General features: G+C 34.0%; 1 protein-coding gene across 2 annotated transcripts in view; it reads right to left on the reverse strand.

The window, feature by feature from the left end:
* LOC141450944 (adipokinetic hormone/corazonin-related peptide receptor variant I-like) overlaps positions 1-14,902 on the reverse strand; it is a 438,838-nt gene that overhangs the window by 166,231 nt on the left and 257,705 nt on the right. The gene's annotated exons all lie outside the window — the stretch shown is intronic.

Here is a 14,902-nt window from a genome sequence, read left to right on the forward strand (position 1 = left end):
GAGGCCGGCAGTGCACTGGAAAAAGCTCCGGGCGCTAATGACCTCAGCTGTTGATGCGCCAAAAAAAAAAAAAAAAAAAATTTATTCTCGTATTAATAATTGCAAAAAACTGTTTTTCATGGTTTTCATGGTTACACTTTTAACAAATATTACTAATTAAATGTTATTTTGATATTTTTGGGATACTTGTTCGGGAGCACCTAGAACCCCAACTCTGATTTTTTTTAAAAAATTCAAAAACCTTCCCGGGGATATACCTAATAATTTCCCAAATTTTCACGGCGATTGGATGTATGGTTTTTGAATCTATCGAGTACAAACAGACAGACACAGATTCATTTTTATATATATAGATTATTTTCTTACAAAACAGTGGGTGTTATAATTGAAAAATCATATCTTAATAAAATATAAAAGGATACAATAGTTTGGAAAAGCAAAACACAAAATAAATAATAGCCCAAAGAAATACCACTCTTTTAGAAAAATTAAATAAATTATAATTAGAAAAAAATAAACAATACTTTTTTTTTTTTTTCTTTTTTTTAATTTATTTGCTATTCACAATCTACAAAGAATAGAATTCGTAATAAGTGAATACGATAAAAGAAGTCTTCCTGACTGGATCAACATGAGGAGAGAAGCTGCCCACCGGCAACACTCTCGCTGGAGTTTCTTACTTTACTGGAGATTGTCACGAGGCCAACTGCGTCTCAATCGTCGTGGAGGACGATCTGGAATCGTTGTGGAGGCGAGATTTAGAACAAGAGGATTGGTACAGAATGGAAGAGAGTCAAAGAATTTTCTATACTTAGATTTAGATTCGTCAGTTATATATGAGATTTTGAGATCGTTATGGAGAGTAGAGTTAGACACATAAAATGGAGAATTTGTAATCTGTCGGAGAATTTTTGATTGGAAGGACTGTATTCTTTGTGAATTGGAATGTTTGGTTGAACCCCACAGCTCAAGTCCGTAAGTCCAGATCGGTTTAAGTACACTGTTGTATATATTAGTCGTTTATGTTCCAGTGGTAGTTTGGATTGTCTGCCAATTAGACGTAACAGTAATTTGTTTCGTCGGTTGAGTTCTAGTCTTTTCAGTTTAGTGTGCGGATTCCACGTTAGTCTTTTGTCGATGTACATCCCTAGGTAGCGAACTAAATTAGCAGAAGGAAGAGGAATTGAGTTAAAATTTAAAGTGGGACAAGAATTATGACGCAGAGTAAAAGTTATCTGTTCGCACTTTTGAGTATTGAATTTGACTCTCCACTTTTTGGCCCAGGGTTCTAGTTTGTTTAGATGATATTGTAGATGAGAGGAGGCTGTAGTGGCGTCTGAGTTAGAAGAGAGAATAGCAGTATCGTCAGCGTAAGTGCAGAGCAGTGTGTTTGAGTCAGTTGGTAGGTCAGATGTGTACACAGTATAGAGAAGCGGTCCGAGAATACTTCTTTGAGGTACACCAGCCCGTGCCAGAGAGTAGTCGGAAGAGGCAGATCCACAACTTATCTTAAAGAAGCGGTCGGTAAGAAATGATAGAATAATCAAGTAATAAGTTGATGGAAGAGCACTCTTTAACTTCCACAATAGTCCTGGGTGCCAGACTCGATCAAAGGCCTGAGCCACGTCGAGAAAGGCCCCACAGCAGTAAACAATACTAGAAATAAAATAATGATCACTCTAATTATATATTCTCTTCTGGAGTTTGGTTCGAGCCGTTGTACTGAGTGCACGTACTTTTCGTTGCTCTTCTTATTTTACTTTTTTATATGGTTTTTTAAAAAGTTTTACATATGTGATTGGTACTACTTTAAAGTGCTTTTTCTGATCTTTAATGTGATATAAGTTGTTGTGAAATCAGTGCAAAACATTTGGAGAAAATTGAGTTTGAAATTGCTAATTTTTTGTTTAAAAGTTGAGCATTAACAATTATGGGTGATAAGAAGGTAGATGGAGCTGGTAGTGGGGGTTTGCGTGTTGCCGTGCATGAAAGTGGTGGGGGTCAAGATCTGGTAAATTTGTTATTGTCTAAGTTTGATTCATTTGAACAACAAATGAAGGACTTACGAACTGAAGTTATCAAGATAGATGAAAATCAAAAAACATTTATGATCAGCTGTAAAGAAGAATTTAATAAAATTATTACAAATTTAATTGAAAATTTTAAAGTATGTAATAATGATATTAAGGTTCTTAAAAATGAAAATGAGAAATTAAAAGGTGAAATTCAATCTCTTAAATTTCACTATAATCAGAATATTCAGTATTTACGTTTCAATAATGGAGTTCGACTCTTAAATGTTCCGGAATCAGCAGGAAATAATTGTTTGCAGATTTTTAAGAAGATTTGCCAAGTTATTGATTTCCCTTATAGAGAGAATATGATAGATCACTGCTACCGAGTCAAGGCTAAACACTCAGATTTTTACACAGTAATAGTAAAGTTTGTAACTAATTTGGATAAAGTGGAATTTATTAAGTTGAAAAAGCTGAAGCATTTACAGTTAACTTCTGAAATTTTTTCTTTAACTGGAGAAAAAAAACCTATTTATATTTCAGAATTGTTGTCCCCATATTATGCACAGCTGTTTAGAGAAGTCAAACAGATTCAAGCTAAGCATAGATTTAAATATGTGTGGTTTAGAAATTGTAGAATTTTTATTCGAGCTACGGATGGTGCATTAATAGAATCTATAAGTTCTTTTGAAGACCTTCAATTATTATTGGAAAAAGTTGGCGATAAGACTCCCCAATTGACTTACTCTGGGGATAATATTGATGATACTGGAACCGACACTTCTGGGACTAGTAAGAAGATCTCGAAGAAAAGGAAAGTTAAGAGCTTGAAGAAAAATTTGCAACAAGGCTCCTTGGAACGTTTTTTATCCCAAAGCGACAATTAAAGGAATTACCGTTTGTTGAGTACTTTGCAGATCAAAGATTTTTCCGATAATTTGTGAGCTGTTTATTATTATTATTACTGTTATTATTAGTTATAAGTTTTTTATTTACAAAAGTTTAAACAAGGGTAATTTTTTATTTATTATTGGTTTATATAAACTGTTAGTTTCATATTATTTTAGTTATTTATATCTATTCTTAATGTATTAGTTAATGTTGTTTTGTTGGAAGATTTATATTTATTTTTCTTTTATTTTCCTTTTTGATGTTTTTTATTTTTTACTTTTTGTATTATTTTTTGTGTTTTGTTTTTCTTCTTTTTCTCTCTCTCTCTCTGTCAGATTATGCACTCTAAGTGTATTGTTTTATTCAGGAGAACCAAACTCCATTTTGTATGGGTCTTCCCAAATACAAATAAAATTATTATATTATTATATTATTATATTATATATTCTCTTCTTTCCATGGACTGAGATAAATATATAAAAATATCATTAATTTGTGTAAAACTGATGTACAATAATCATTAGTTTATTACTCAATATGAATATTAATCAATATTCATTACTCAAAAACTGAATCATTATGGTATAAAGAAAACTTGATGAAAATTAGCATTTAAGAATACCATATTTATTATAAAACAAAGAACAAGAATATTTTCGCTCATTTCCGAAACATTTTTCTCAAAATATATTACATCTGGAGGATTTATATTACCTATATTACAAAGAAAATTTGGGAATTTTATCTTTTATAGAAAAAGAGAAAAAAAATGGTTAAAGTTGGGTGTTTTTCAACGTAACACTTTTTCGTGCAGTTTTTGACGATCAACCCTCTTAGCAGGCAGTTTTATTAAAACAAAAAATGGTGAATAATAACTGCCTGCTTCGGTAAAAACAAACTAAGCTGCTGGGTTGGGCGATGTAAGCTAAATACTTATGTGTACACAACGTTTCTTTGCTTATTTTCAAATTTCGAGTAATATTCAATAATAGAACTAGTACCTATAACTTGTCTTTATTTTCTGAATGTAATCATATGATTGTTATTTATTGTTAGGTTTTGGTCTTATTAGCTAGTATACTTTAATAATTGTGGCTATTTATAAATAATGCAAAGAGTCGTTAATAAGCTTTGCGATATCATTTCCACTGTTTAAGCTCTAATTCTGTTTAAAAAACTGCTAATAATCACAAAGGAAAGCCACAAATTGGCTAAGTACTTCTATTTCATTTCATATCAGCTACAAAATTGAAAATCAATGCAACTTCAGCCTCATAAAACAGATAAAGAGAATACTCTTCCAATTAGGCACTAAAAATCAATTGCACCATGAGATTAAATGGAAATTGTGTCTATTTAACAAATACATTATAGGAAGGTTAAAAAAAATATCCAAATAAGAACAGCATTGGCAAGCCCAGTTTTGTAAAATCTATTAAAACTTGTAAGTGTATTATCAGAAAGTAAAAGTACTAACAAAAATATTTTACTATATTTATACTTTATATATTACCTACATGTACATAAAATAGTCTAAAATGTCGTCGTAAAAATGGATGAAAGGAGGGTAAAGCGTTGCTAATATATTGCAGATGGTCGTTTATATTCCAATAAGGGCAGGAAGGGATCTGGGACATTTTTGCTTTCCTCTAACACAGTGGACCGCAAAGGGCCATTAAGGATGGCAAAGGTAAGGTTATGTATATCTATAAACTTTTGGTTGTTATTTCTGTTGAGATCTTTTATACCGATATATTATTTCTCCAGGAACTTATCCCTTTCTTCCCCCCCAAAAAAGTTGTGGGACAGACCCTCACGCAACTTTATCTAACCTCAATTTGCATAATGAAATGTTCTTGAAACTAAAAATTGGTGCAGAAAAAATTGCTAAAGAACTCAACATTTATTGGATAAAGTCGCAATTCTGCTGGACCATTGTGCTTCAATTTTGTAAATTTACTTATATGTTTAATTCAACGAAATATTAAGTTATCAAGATCGGACGTTACACTTCCCTGATAAATGTTTCAATGACGAGTTACACTTTTAGATTTACGTAATGGCACATATAGTACTTTACACATTAAATTCTGTGAACTTTAAATTCTTCATATTACGGCGAAAAAAATCGTTATAGCTCCGTACAAATGTGGCAAATGTTACCATAGCTTAAAGACCCTTTCTTTCTGAAAAAGCTAAAGCCAAATATTAAAAGATCCAATCGACTTATTCCTCCAACATGATTGGGTTCCGCTCTCTTACAAATCATCCACCACAGACACTTTTCTCATGGGCGACCGAGGTATTAGCATGAACAATGTAGTCTCACCAATAGACGAGCTATCCTCAAGAGTAGCTCTTGTGATCTTCAAAAATCATTTAACAAAATTTACTTTTGTAATTATTTGCAGATGTAAAGCGGCTAATAAATGAAAAAGGCAAAAAAGGGAAATGTTTCATGATCAAATTTAAGGTGAATTCCTACCAACTCATGCTCGTCCTTTTGGCTATAACATAATTTTCTTCAAGACAGCAGCATTTAATAAAATTCTTCCTTGACCATGTCACTTGCCTTTGGAACACCTTAATGGCCTTTACCTCCACACCCATTAACTGAAACCTACCTTCCCAAAACTTTTCCATCTCTAGCTTGCCATTTTAGTTGAAGATAAATGTAATTTTCGGTTACTTTGTACCTACATAATAAGTCACACAATATTTTATACCTACATGGCCTAATGTTTTGTTAATTGTAATAGATTCATTTTTTTCTTTTATAAAAATAATGTTAAAAAAAATTTATCCCAAAATATATTAATTTGTTTTAGACTTTCACAGAAACTAAATCACCCATTGAAGGCAAAAAATATTCACCCAAACTGGCTAACATTATAAAAAATAAACAATATGCCCACTCAGCGTCACCTAATGTAAACTGATCCCAATAGTGAAAAGATAAAAAAGAGCATTCATGGTTGTGATGATTTGATTAATACTTATCAAATCAAAATGTGATGTGGCCTAGTGAATCTTGCTTACAGCACCAAATGGCTTGTGTTTTAACTCAGTTTGACACCCGTGGTCCAGATTTCTACATTTTCCTTTCTCAATCAACTGCTTTTATGATTAGGGCTAGAGTAAAAATAAAGGTAAGCCTTTATTTGGACAATGAAAGGTAAAATACAAGGGAAAATCGCCGAATTGGCTTCCAGTTTGTCCAGATTTCTACTTTTTCTGACTCTGTCAACTGCTTTTATGGCCAGGGCTAAAGTAAACATAAAGGTAAGCCTTTATTTGGTCAATGAAAGGTAAAATACAAGGAAAAATCGCCGAATTGGCTTCCAGTTTGTCCAGATTTCTACATTTTCCTTTCTCAATCACCTGCTTTTATGATTAGGGCTAGAGTAAAAATAAAGGTAAGCCTTTATTTGGACAATGTAAGGTAAAATACAAGGGAAAAACAAAGAATTGGCTTCCAGTTCGTCTAGATTTCTACTTTTTCTGCCTCTGTCAACTGTTTCTATGGCCAGGGCTAAAATGAACATAAAGGTAAGCCTTTATTTGGACAATGAAAGGTAAAATACAAGGAAATCAGAGAATTGGCTTCCAGTTCGTCTAGATTTCTACTTTTTCTGACTCTGTCAACTGCTTTTATGGCCAGGGATAAAATAAACATAAAGGTAAGCCTTTATTTGGACAATGAAAGGTAAAATACAAGGAAAAATCGCCGAATTGTCTTCCAGTTTGTCCAGATTTCTACTTTTTGTACCTCTGTCAACTGCTTTTATGGCCAGGGCTAAAATAAACATAAAGGTAAGCCTTTATTTGGAGAATGAAAGGTAAAATACAAGGGAAAATCGCCGAATTAGCATCAAATCAAATTAGTAAATATGATGTTTATTTTTTCTGTTGCACCAAATGGCGTGTGTTCTAATAGAGTTTGACACCACTGGTCTAGAACTATACTAGCAATACAGAAATAACAAAACCGCACAATTCTCTCCACAAGATTGTAATATTTCCATTATTCATTTGAGCAAAATCCAATTCAAGCGGAATTGCTATTTTCCAATGTTGTCAGATTCTAGAATATACGAGTTACAAAAAAAGAAAAAGAGCTATTAAAAAACAAAACAAAACAAAACTTGCTTGACTACGAAGCGACTAATGCAATGGAGTTGTCCTCAGAATTAGTCTGATGGAGTAGTTGACAGAAATGGATTAAGGAGGAGTAGACTATTGAACTAGACTATGGTGAAATAGATCACATAAGTTGACTGTGGTTGATTAGTTCACAGAAGTAGTCTACGGAGAAGTAGAAACAGAAGTAGTTACCAGTAATAAATTATGATGAATAGTTGCGACTAATACTCAATATTATTGCTACGTATATAGAAGCAATTATAAACTTAGATTTTTTGTTATGACATTTTCTAAAAGAGATTGTAAAAAGTAATCTAATACATTGTTGTATTATCTATTAATCCAAATGTAATGGAAAGGTAATCTTTTAATATTGTAGCCAATGCATCATCTCAAAATTTAGATTGAGATGATGGAGATAAGAAAAGTGGGCCATGATTAATGTTAGGTCATTTTGAAAGGTATATACCTCCGCAGTGGTTAAGTGTTTTATAATGTGCTACACGTTGCAGATATTTTCAATTTTGTTTTCAAAAGATGTATTTCCATTTCCTACAATTTTTATTCCTTCCATCCTTACAAATAGTATTATAAATATTTTTTAAACAAAAATTTTATTATTAGAATTTTTGTTTTTGCCTTTTTGAAGTTCTTGGGTGCTTGGATCTTCAACAAACACTATTTGAAGCTCTAAAATGAATATCTAAAAGTAAAAACACCGCATGTATTTAAATTTTTATAGATCTTAAACGGGAATATACGTTTTAAAGTTTCCTTATTCCTAAAAAATTGTTTTTATTTTTGGAAAAAAGGTCCATGAATGCGAACTAAATATTTTAAAAATAAAAAAAATCACAGAAAGCTGAAATTTTTTCGAGAATGCTTCTTAAGATTGTTTCTTAACTGTGGATAAGTAAGCACTGTTATAATAAAGATTCAAATATCTTTTACAATTCGTAGTGTGAAAATGTTACAAGAACCTCGAGAATTGTAATTAAGAAAATGTATCTTGAAGTTTCACAAAAATTTTTTTTTTAATTTAAAAGAAAAAAAATGGTAGATATTGTTCCATGAAAACATCATTCTATTGATCAAACTTGTTTTCGTTTTTTATAAACAAAAACAGTACCATAAATATTCTGAGACGACATGTTTACATCACATTTAATGATGGTTCATTTATATTGGACATCTTTTTTCTTTTCTTTTTTATCACCATGCTTTTTCTTACCTTGTGTAGTTAGTGATTGTAAAAAAGAATGAATCATAATTTTTATTTAAAGTTAATGTAATTCTCTCAACATGTTTGTTGATTAAAATTTGTTGGTTACAGAAGTACGAGGGTCGTTTGAAAAGTCCGTGCAAAGTCAGAGAGATAGCACCACTGGCGCGTATCGAGGTTATGTTTAGTTAGTAGCATCTCTTGGAAGAACACACACCAAGTTTCAGCCAGATCGGTCTATTTCTTTGTGTTTGGCATTCGTTTGAATCGAGGAAGTCGAGTGATTTTCAAAAAATGGACGAAAAAGAATTTCGTATGTTGATTAAACACTACTTTATGAAAGGCAAAACGCCTCAGGAGACTAAAGAGAAGCTTGATAAACATTATGGTGACTCTGCACCTTCGATTAGAACAGTTTATAAGTGGTTTCAAAATTTTCGGAGTGGCCATATGGGCACAAGTGACGCTGAACGTTCTGGACGCCCTGTTGAGGTTACTACTCCAGAAATCATTGATAAAATCCATGATATGGTGATGGATGACAGAAGAGTGAAGGTGCGTGAGATTGCTAGTGCTGTGGGCATCTCGAATGAACGGGTACATAATATTTTGCATCAACATTTGGACATGACAAAGCTATCCGCAAGATGGGTGCCGCGATTGCTCACGCTTGACCAAAAACGAAATCGTGTGAAGTGTTGCAAGGACGGTTTGCAGCTGTTCCAGAAGAATCCGCATGACTTTAAGCGTCGTTTCGTCACTGTGGATGAAACATGGATACATCACTACACTCCTGAGACCAAAGAACAATCTAAACAATGGGTTACCAAGAAGGAATCTGCGCCAAAAAAGGCGAAGACCGTTCCTTCGGCCGGAAAGATTATGGCGACTGTCTTTAGGGATTCGCAAGGAATAATCCTCATCGACTATCTGCAAAAGGGTAAAACTATTACAGGTGCATATTATTCATCGTTATTGGACCGTTTGAAAACCGAGCTGCAAGAAAAACGCCCACGATTGGCCCACAAAAAAGTCCTTTTCCATCACGACAACGCACCAGCTCACACCTCAGCAGTTGTGGTCGCAAAATTAATGGAAATAGGGTTCCAACTCGTTTCACATCCCCCCTATTCTCCAGACTTGGCTCCCTCGGACTACTATTTGTTCCCCAATATGAAGAAATGGCTGGCGGGAAAAAGATTTTATTCAAACGAGGAGGTGATTGCAGAAACGAATGGCTATTTTTCAGACTTTGACAAATCCTATTATTCGGAAGGGATCAACAAACTAGAGCAGCGTTGGACGAAGTGTATAAGCCTAAAAGGAGACTTATGTTGAAAAATGAAAAAGGTTTACCCCAAAAAATTAAGTAGTTTTTATTTTTGCACGGACTTTTCAAACGACCCTCGTAACATAAGTAACATCTTTACAAGTAATATCTTCTTCCAATCTTTCTAGTTCCTCCCAAAACTTCAATTTTAAAGTGTTATTTTTTTAATTAGGACCGTTCAAGTGAACAAGTGCAATATTTAAGTGAACTACTATTTGGTAAAAATAGTAGATTTCTAGAAAATATTATGCAGTAAGAGAAAGGTCATGGTGTCTATTCAAGCCAGATATTTTTTTAAAGAAATAATTCAGTGCATTTCTACGCAATCAGTAGAATCTCAGCTGGAGTCCCATAGGAGCTACATTTGCTTCCCTTCATTTTGCAATAAAAGAATCTACTCTCGCTTACGATTCGTTTAACGTCTAGCCATTATTCTTTTCCCACACTTAACCAACTCCCTTAAGAATCTGCAGTGAGTTAGTGCTGACTTTTGTAAATCACGAAGTGCCAGACTTATCTAGTGGAAGTATGAATGACCTTAAGAACATCCCATTTCACCACTCATGGAATTACTCATAAGATATGAAAAATAGAGTGAACTTGTTTCAGAGTAAATACAGGCTATATTAAACTTAATACTTCCAATTTATTCTTTACAAAAAATTAGCCTACATTTTCCTGAGTATGGAGCCATTAGTACTAGAAATAATAAAAGAGGAAAAATTAGCATTTTTTTAAAATTTCCTTACAATAATATAATGCTTTTACTCTTCAGATTAGAATAAAATTGTAATAAGTGTTAAACATTTGACTCCGGCAAATAGAGGACAAATATTGTGTGAGCAAATATTTGTTCGAAGTGTAATAATAACTTTCTAATTGCATTTAAATTACTATCTTGTTATTAGAGAGAAATCATTAAATTATTAATACACACTCTTCTAATTACGGAGAATGCTTTTAAATTTAATATGAAGAACAGATGCTAATTAATATGTAGACCCTTTATAATTTGTTTCGATAGTATTCTATCATAACTGCCTAATTTTATTGTGAAAGAAATAGAAGTAGGAATAGAAAGATTCGCAATGAATGGCGCAGACTCTACAATGAAAATAAAACAAAACGAAAAACCCTGAATTTTATAGAAAATAAAATTGAATTGAATTATTTTTTTATAATTATTATTAAAAATGATTAAACATTCATTCTGTACTTATTTCGGTTGCTCTTTTAAAAAGAGGAATAGTATTTCCTCAAAATTTAATCCTTTTGGAACGGCCTGACCATCTTAGGTCGCCATAAAAATGAAATAATCTAATAAAAAGGGTAACTCTAACAAACTAATTTTTTTTTATAGTAAAAGAAGTTTTTCAACTTACTCAATATGTTTTAAGAATTTAAAAAAATATATACAAATCCGTTTATTCGGAATAAGAATTTTTTTTTTTTTTAATCTACGCCACCCGCAAGTCACGGCAGTTCTGCCATCCGACTTAGGGCTTCCCAGTACACAAATGCTTTTTTTCTGTAGACACGTCCTCTCTTCCACACAGAGGGCAGTTCGGGTCCGCCGCCAACCCAATGCGATGTAGGTGGGCCTGCAAATAATCATGACCCGTGAACAGTTTGAAGCCCTTCTTGTCAGATTAGGTGGAATTCGTCCACCTGGTTCGACCAATACTTACCACCGTTTTCCATCCGCTTTTGCTTTTTGTCTGCACTTCACTTCTGATCGAAGACATGCAGCAGTTGCCCTTTTGAAAGCAAGCATGGAGATTAGTTGCTCAAGTTGAACCACTTGTGCACCTCTCTTTGCCAATTCATACGCCTTCTCCAAGCAGCCCACAGTGCCCAGGAATTCATTGGAGCGCTATAGTCTTATTGCTTTCATTGGCAGCCTCAATCGCTGCTCTGCATTTCGCTATGACTGCCGACTCTGCATAGCTCGCTTCAGCTATAGCTAGAATCGCCGCATGCGAGTCAACAAAGACCACAATACGGCTCCAAGGAACCCGCTTCACTTTATCAAGGGCTAATAGTATTCCGGCAAGCTCGCCATCATAATTAGTGGATATTTTCCCCACAGGTGCTGATATTTGAAAGGCTTCAGAGTACACACCGGCTCCCGCATTATGTCTTGCTTCTAGGGCTGAACTGTCTGTGTAGACATGAAACCAATCAGGTGAAGGGTATCGATTAATAATGGTTTCTAGAGCTATTGCCTTTAGCTCCCACTCAGGCGTTTTTGTAGAAGTAAATCGCAGCAATTGTTCAAAGCAAACAGTTCATTTTTTGTTAATTTAAATTCTGTTTTGGTCAGAAAATATTAAGATTTGTGTGCTCGTTTCATTAACTACTTTTCTTATTATAACTACTGAATTTCTGCTTGCTAAGTAGAAGGAAAATATTCAAATGACTTCTTAATATTTCTCACTTAAGTTGCTCATTTAATTTTAAAACTCCTTTGCCTTGACAAAAATCTAGACACCTCTTCAAATGTTTTAGGAACTTAATTAATTTTAGATGAAATATTTTATTAAAACGAGTTAATATAATTGAATTACGAGCCTTAATTTAGTAAAGTGGGTAAATATAAGAACCCAATTTTTTTTTTTAATGTATAATATAATGATGTTTGATTTCTTCTTTTAATCTTTTTTAAGGAAAATAATATTTACTTTCCTGTTGATTTCATATTTTTATACGGTTTAATCTGAATGTTTGTGTCCATATTTACATTTTCCTTGAAGATCAATTAATATCTCCACTTAGTAGAAATAAATAAAATACTATAAATAAAAAACAGTCCTTTAATAAGAGTTGTGAAAGTAAATTTCAACAAAAAATACTAGGTATTTCAACTAAATTATTATTATTACTTTTTGAAATGATAAGAGAAAGATCCAGGATTTAACAACCGAAATAAATATTTATTTTTATTGATATTCCCTTTAATTTAAAAAAAATAAGAAGAAGAAAATGGAAAAATTATAAAGATATAGTTCCTTTAAACTTTCTCGTCCCTCTCGGGTTCCACCTGAATCAGCCGTAATAACCAACGCCAACGAAGTAGTAAACATTTTTTTGCGGTGCCTCTTTTTTATGGGAATGCTCCATACTCTTAATTTGATTTTTTGGTCTGATACACCCAAAAAATATTAACCATAACGGAACTTGATTTCATTTGAAGAAAGTATTTATATGAGGAGATAAAACTCTAATCTTGTCAAGAAATAACGTGCTAAAAATTGTAGGAAAGATAAAATTTGATAAATGATTGTTTCTTAATAGGAATTTAAAGCTGATCATAAACCAGTTTCTAACTGTAGATTTGATCCGTCAAGACCGTGGGGCTGCAAGGATATTTGTAGGCCTATTAACCGGCCAATGCAGACTCAGAAAACACATACATTGCATGGGCCTGGCAGATGATAGCCTTTTGTCGGTTCTGTCAGGAAGAGGAGGAAACGGTACTGCACGTGTTGTGTCAGTGTGAGGGGGCTTGTATGGCTAAGGATGTTACTTCTCGGGGAGGAAAAACCAAGGCCTGGTGAGCTTTACCCAAGAGTCGCTCCCCCGAATTAGAAGTATGATTAAGGATCTGGAGGGCGAGCTCTAGAGAAGGGGAGCCACAATACATCCAAAGGGGTCGCAGTGGCGTAGGCCGCCCTATTAGAATCTTATCTTATCTTACGAGGGTCGTTTGAAAAGTCCGTGCAAAGTCAGAGAGATAGCACTACTGGCGCGTATCGAGGTTATGTTTAGTTAGTAGCATCTCTTGGAAGAACACACACCAAGTTTCAGCCAGATCGGTCTATTTCTTTGTGTTTAGCATTCGTTTGAATCGAGGAAGTCGAGTGATTTTCAAAAAATGGACGAAAAAGAATTTCGTGTGTTGATTAAACACTACTTTATGAAAGGCAAAACGCCTCAGGAGACTAAAGAGAAGCTTGATAAACATTATGGTGTCTCTGCACCTTCGATTAGAACAGTTTATAAGTGGTTTCAAAATTTTCGGAGTGGCCATATGGGCACAAGTGACGCTGAACGTTCTGGACGCCCTGTTGAGGTTACTACTCCAGAAATCATTGATAAAATCCATGATATGGTGATGGATGACAGAAGATTGAAGGTGCGTGAGATTGCTAGTGCTGTGGGCATCTCGAATTAACGGGTACATAATATTTTGCATCAACATTTGGACATGACAAAGCTACCCGCAAGATGGGTAGCTCACGCTTGACCAAAAACGAAATCGTGTGAAGTGTTGCAAGGACGGTTTGCAGCTGTTCCAGAAGAATCCGCAGGACTTTAAGCGTCGTTTCGTCACTGTGGATGAAACATGGATACATCACTACACTCCTGAGACCAAAGAACAATCTAAACAATGTGTTACCAAGGGGGAATCTGCGCCAAAAAAGGCGAAGACCGTTCCTTCGGCCGGAAAGATTATGGCGACTGTCTTTTGGGATTCGCAAGGAATAATCCTCATCGACTATCTGGAAAAGGGTAAAACTATAACAGGTGCATATTATTCATCGTTATTGGACCGTTTGAAAACCGAGCTGCAAGAAAAACGCCCACGATTGGCCCACAAAAAAGTCCTTTTCCATCACGACAACGCACCAGCTCACACCTCAGCAGTTGTGGTCGCAAAATTAATGGAAATAGGGTTCCAACTCGTTTCACATCCCCCCTATTCTCCAGACTTGGCTCCCTCGGACTACTATTTGTTCCCCAATATGAAGAAATGGCTGGCGGGAAAAAGATTTTATTCAAACGAGGAGGTGATTGCAGAAACGAATGGCTATTTTTCAGACTTGGACAAATCCTATTATTCGGAAGGGATCAACAAACTAGAGCAGCGTTGGACGAAGTGTATAAGCCTAAAAGGAGACTTATGTTGAAAAATAAAAAAGGTTTACCCCAAAAAATTAAGTAGTTTTTATTTTTGCACGGACTTTTCAAACGACCCTCGTATAAAGCAGTTTAGAATAAAATGAAGATATGATTTTTCCTAGGATTCACAATAAATGTTGCCTTCGGCCCATTACACCATCCTTTTTGAACAATATTTGAATGTTCAGGTTTTGTTTATTGTTATTCAAAATGATTTTTTTAAAAATATATTTTATTTAAAAATGATGGTTTCCGTCCTCCATCTCTTTGATATGGCGATTTAAGTCTGCTGATCCTGAAGTGTCGTGATATCTAATAAAATTTGTACAAGTACACATGCGCATTATAAACCAAGCATAAGGGGAATTGTAGTCACAATTTTGAGAAAATTGTAATATT

The sequence above is a fragment of the Rhodnius prolixus genome, unplaced genomic scaffold, assembly GCF_049639745.1.
Source record: "Rhodnius prolixus isolate KJV_2025 unplaced genomic scaffold, Rpr scaffold_8, whole genome shotgun sequence".
NCBI lineage: Eukaryota > Metazoa > Arthropoda > Insecta > Hemiptera > Reduviidae > Rhodnius > Rhodnius prolixus.